This window comes from Ananas comosus, linkage group 2 (assembly GCF_001540865.1).
Source record: "Ananas comosus cultivar F153 linkage group 2, ASM154086v1, whole genome shotgun sequence".
NCBI classification, from domain to species: Eukaryota; Viridiplantae; Streptophyta; class Magnoliopsida; order Poales; family Bromeliaceae; genus Ananas; species Ananas comosus.
In genome coordinates, this window is record NC_033622.1 from 2,913,258 (window position 1) to 2,919,856 (window position 6,599).

Genomic DNA, 6,599 nt, shown 5'->3' on the forward strand with positions numbered 1-6,599 from the left:
AACTATATATATATAGTCCGCTACTCTTATGAGTACGATCGCCTTTGTACTCATAAGTCGTTTTCGATGATATAGCTTCCGAATCGACGATCCATACCGTTAAATATTTTCTAGAGCATTTAAAACTTCTAGAAATCAAATTTCATAATTTGTCGACATCATTTACCTTACGACCAAAAGCTCACAAAATTGACAATTTTTAACGACCGGTATGGAATACTTACTAGTTTAACGGTGCAAAAGAATCAGAATAGGTTGAATTTTTGATAGAAAATTCTATTCGCTACCTAAATAAAGATCACTAACTCCGATCTTAAATTGAAGGATCCGATCATCCATTTTTAAGACGTCGTTCGATTTTGACCGTTCATTTTATGCCCGCTTAATGGACTTTATTATGATTTCGAAAAATTACGAAATTTATTTGCTAGAAGTTTCAAATACTCTAGATCATATTTAATGGAGTAGATCGTCGATTCGGAAGCTCCATCATCGAAAACAACTTATAAGTACGAAGGGTCCAATACTCATAAGAGTATAGTAGCTCTACTATATATATATATATATATATATATATATATATATATATAGATTATATATCTATAATATATAGTTATATAATTGAGTTCTCTGTACTTTTAAAAAGTACCAAATCACTTGGTGGCTAGTAAGTTTTTTGGCCCCTTGGAATTAAAGATATGGCGATTAGATGATGTGGGCCCCGCTAGGGTTGATTGGGTGGTGTGGCTTGAATAGTACTATCTAACGAATAAAACATGATCAAAGGCATAAATCTAACACGTAAAAAAATTCTAACAAGCACAATGTGCTTTGGTGCTTGTACAAGCCACCTATAGCGGATATATATATATATATATATTATGATAGTATATATATAATATCATATATATATATATATATATGAATTAGGTGCTGGCAAACCTATTAATAGTAAAACGCCTTGTTGCTATCAAGTTTTTAACCCGTCGGATTGAAAAATTGTAGGGTCTGGATGAGTATTAGTCGATTAGAGTTGCAAGTGGTCCCCTAGTGGTTAAGTGGTCCCCACTGGGTTATAGTATTTAATCCAATGCGTTAGAAAAATGGAAAGAGTGATCAAGGTTTAAAAAACCTGTCAGCACAATGAGTATTTTCCTACAATAGTTAGCCCAGTCCAACTCTCTTCTCTCTCTCTCTCTTCTCTCTTCTCTCTCTCTCTCTCTCTCTCTTCTCTAATATATATATTAGTATATATATAATGAGGCTACTGTGCCTTCCTGAAAACACGGAAGAGCTTCCATGCTTCCAAGTCGTTTTCATATGTTGCGCTTTATTGAATCGTCGATCGGCTCCGTTAAACTTGATCTAGAGTATTTGAAGTACCTAAAAAATAAATTATGCGATTTTTTGATATTATTTGCCTAGTGAACGAAGAGGCTCAAAATCAACGACTGAAAATAAAAATATTACAAAACGTGATAATATGACATTAAAACTTTAGATCAAAGATATTGATCTTGTTTTATATAGTATAAAGAATTTTCTATCAAAATTTCACGTGATTTGGATATTTCTACACCGTTAAACTTGCAAACGGCTCACTATGGCCATTAAAATTATTGATTTTGAGCCCCTTCGATCACTAGGCAAATGATATCGAAAAATCATAAAATTTATTTTCTAGGTACTTCAAATACTCTAGATCAAGTTTAACGGAGCCGATCGACGATTCGAAAGTCGCAACATCGAAAACGACTTGGAAACACGGAAGGCTCCGTGCTTCCAAAAGCATAGTAGCCTCACTCTATATATATACATATATATATATATATATATATATAGAGAGAGAGAGAGAGAGAGAGAGAGAGAGAGTAGGGCTACTATTCTCTTATGAGTATAGAGAAGTTCGTACTCATAAGTTGTTTTCGATGATGGAGCTTCCAAGTCGACGATCCGCTCCGTTAAATATGATCTAGAGTATTTGAAACTTCTAGAAAATAAATTTCGTAATTTTTCGAAATCATAATAAAGTCCATCAAGCGGGCATAAAATGAATAGTCAAAATCGAACGACGTCATAAAAATGGATGATTAGATCCTTCAATTTAAGATCAGAGTTATTGATCTTTATCTAGGTAGTGAATAGAATTTTCTATTAAAAATTCAATCGATTCTGATTTTTTTGCACCGTTAAACTAGCAAGTATCCCATACTGACCATTAAAAATTATCAATTTTGTGACATTTGATCGTAAGCTAAATGATGTCAAAAATTATAAAATTTAATTTCCAGAAGTTTAATAATATTTGACGGTATGGATCATCGATTCGGAAGTTTTATCATCAGAAACGACTTATGAGTACAAGAGTGATCGTACTCATAAGAGTATAGGAGCCGAACTATATATATATATATATATATCTATATAATATATATATATATATATATATATATATATATATATATATGGTGTTAAACGAGCCGAACACGGACGAGCTGGCGGTCGGCTCGTGTTCGGCTCGTTTATTGGCTCCGAGCTGGCCAATGAACAATAAATTAAAAATAATTAGATAAATATATATAAAAAATAAATTTATCAAATCTTATCTATATAGACTTTTGATCTAATAGTTGAATCTTACATATAAATGAGTCTTTTTATAATTAAGCTCGTATTTATATTTTATTTTGCTAAAAATAAATAATAAAAAATATATTATATATAATTATTTATTTATATATAAAAATAAATAATAAATTATATAAAATATAAAATATATGTATTCGAGCTGTTAGCGAAGCCGAACACGAGCTAGCTTACCCCAGCTCTAGTGTTCGGCTCGTTTATTAAACGAGCTGAAAAAATCCAGCTCGTGTTCGGCTCGTTTACTAAACGAGCGAGCCGATCTCGAGCTCATTGCGAGCCGAACACAAGCTGGCTCGCGAACAGCGAGCTGGATTGCCACCATATATATAGTATATATATATATATATATAGAGAGAGAGAGACGAGATCGACAGAGAGAGGAGAGAGAGAGAGAGAGAGAGAGAAGAGAGTTGAGCTAGAACTACTATCGATAGTAAACAGCCGTTTTACTACCGATGATAGAGCTTTCCAAATTGACGATCGGCTCTGTAATATGATCTAAACCATTTAAACTAGCTAGAAATCAAATTTCACGCATTTTCGATATTGTTCTTTTATCCATTAAGTGAACAAAAAAATAAATGGCTGAAAATAATATTCTTTAAAAATGATGATAGGCATGTGACGCCACCGACTTCCCAGGGGTCACCCATCTAGGACTACTCCCGTCCAGCAACGCTTAACTCTCTTAACTTCTTGGGTCTTGCCACCACCCAAAATGCTTAAGCCGGGTTAAGAGTTTAGCCCTATTATATATCTTATATATGACTATCTGGGGTCTCACAATCTCCCCTCCTTTAAGGCAGCTGAGTCCTCGTATCTCAGATATCACAAGTACCAGGCGATGTAGACTCATCTCGCTAGCCCCGTCATTCAGACCTGGCTCAGCGAGACTATCTCACACTTCCGGCTGGATATTGTCCGATACCATCTGTGACGCCCCGACTTCCCAGGGGCTCACCCATCTAGGACTACTCCCGTCCCAGCACGCTTAACTCTCTTAACCTCTGGGTCTTGCCACACACCAAAATGTTAAGCCGGAGTTAAGAGTTTAGCCCTATTATATCTTATATATAGGACTATCTGGCGGGTCTCACAATAGGAGTCTGTAATCAAGATCAGAGTATAGATCTTGTTTTAAATAGTTTAAGAATTTTCTAACAAAAATCAATTGATTTGGAATATTTTACGCGCCGTTAAACGGAAAAAACGCTTCTTGTCGACTATTAAAATTACAAATTTTGAACCCTTTGATCATTAGGCAAATGATGTCTAAAAGATTTGAAATTTGATTTCTAAACACTTTCATAGTGGTATAGATCATGTTCAACGGAGCGATCGTCAATTTGGAAAGCTCTATCATCAAAAATAGGTAGTAAAACGGCCGTTTACTATCGAAGATATTCTAGGCTCAACTTATATACATAATATTATCTATATTATATATATATATATAATATATATATATATATATATATATATATAGAACTAGGCTACTATTACTATCGTAGCACGGAGCGCTCGTGCTACAAGTTGTTTTCGATGATGCGGTTCCAAATCGACGACGGACTCCGTTAGACTATCTACACTATTGAAAGTATTTAGAAACTAATTTATAATTTTTCGATATCAGTTACCTATCAACACAGTAGTCTAAAATTGAACGCTGCAAAATAAAAATCCTTATAAAAATGATGTAAAAGATTTAAATCAAGATCAAATATACTGATCTTACTCTAAATAGTGAAAAAAATTTTCTATAAAATTTCATCGCATTGATTGTTTTACACCGTTAAACTCACAAACAAACCACATCGGCCCATTAAAATTGTCAATTTGAGATATTTTGATCACTAGTCAAATGATATCGGAAGAAATCTGAAATTTAGTTTCAAATACTTTCAATAGTGTAGATCAAGTTCTAACGGAGCTGATCGTCGATTGGAAGCCACATCATCGAAACAACTCTGTAGCACGGAGCGCTCCGTGCTACCATAGCATAGTAGCCGGACTCTATATATATATATTATAAGACGAGAGAGAGTTGGTCTGGGCTACTATTAGTAGTAAAATCCCATTGTCCGCTACCAGTTTTTAGCCTTTGGATAACTCTTTTCATTATTTCTAACCATTGGATTAAATACTATAGCCAGTGGGACCAACTCACCTAGGGGACCACTCAACTCTAGCCGACTAATATCATCCTGACCCTACAATTTCATACCAAGGGTTAAAAACTGATAGCAAAAGGAGCGTTTTTACTATTATAGTATTCCAGTCTATATATATAATATATATATAATATAATATATATTATATTATATAGATATATATATATATATATATATATATATATATAGTAGGGCTACTGTGCTATTAGGAGCACAACAGCCTTTATGCTCCTAACCTTCTAACCACCTATCAAGTTTGATGGGTTGTTTGAATGAGAGAGGAAAGAGATATTAGAGAGAAATTCAAGAATAAGAGAATTAAGACATCCAATTTCTCCCCAATATCTCTTCTCTTTCTCATTCTAAACACCCATCAAATTTGATGGGTGGTGCGAAAGTTAGGAGCACAAGGGTTGCTGTACTCCTAATGGTACAGTACCGTTGCTTTCTCTCTCTCTCTCTCTATATATATATAGAGTCCGGTTGGGATACTGTCGATAGCACGAAACATTTTGTACTATCAAGTTTTCTGCCATTAAATTTTCCTCTTTATCATTTTCATCCGTTTGATTATACTATTCGACTAACCACCCACTCAACTCTATGGGACCCACATCATTTTAACCACACATCTTTTAATCTAAGGGCAAAAAACTCAATAGCATCAAGTCATTGGTGGTATTAATAGTATTCCAGCCTAGTTTTATATATATATAGAGAGAGAGAGAGAAAGAGAGAAAGAGAGAGAGTAGGTCTTGTGTGCTATTAGGAGCACGGAGGCCCACGGAGGCCTTCGTGCTCCTAAGCCGTTTTCGATTATGGAGCTTGTGAATCAACGATCGACTCTGTTAGACTTGATCTAGCGTATTTGAAGTATTTAGAAAATAAATTTTGCGATTTTTCGATATTATTTACCTAGCGATCAGGAGGGCTCAAAATTAACAATTTTTAATGGTTGATATATATCGTTTGCAAGTTTAACGGTATAGAAGTATTCAAATGAGATGAAATTTTGATAGAAAATTCTTTGTACTATTTACTGTAAGATCAATATCTCTGATTGAAAATTTTAGTGCTATATCACCACTTTTTGTGAGATATTTATTTTCAGCCGTTGATTTTGAACACTTTCGATTGTTAGATAAATGATATCGAAAAATCGCAAAATTTATTTTCTAAATACTTCAAATACACTAGATCAAGTCTAACGGAGCCGATCGTCGATTCGCAAGCTCCATCGTCGAAAATGGCTTAGGAGCATGGAGGCCTCCATGCTCCTAATAGCACACAAGACCTACTATATATATATATTAGTTAAAAAATATATTTTTTATGATATTAATTTTATAGTTATAAAAATTTTATTAATTTTGTATCACAAAAATTTGAAATGACAAAATACTTTTATATAATATAAAATTTTATATTATTTATTATAATATTGTAATATTTTAAACAATAATTTATCTTATATTTCTGTAAATTATATAGGCTTTTTATATTTAGAAAGTATAGGAATAAAAATATATATCTTGCGGGTAACCTGCATACCTGCATGCCCATCTACGGAATGGTATGGATAAAAGTGTTGATTAGCCAAAATTTATATGATCCACTCGTGGGTTACCGAACTTGTCTGTTTGTCAGGTCTAATCACAAGGCTTCTACACTCTACACTCTAACCGCTATATTCTATCATTTATATCCAATTAATTATATTTAAAAAATAGTACAATCAAAATATTTTTTTAAAAATTAAAATAGAACAAGTGAATTCTAAAA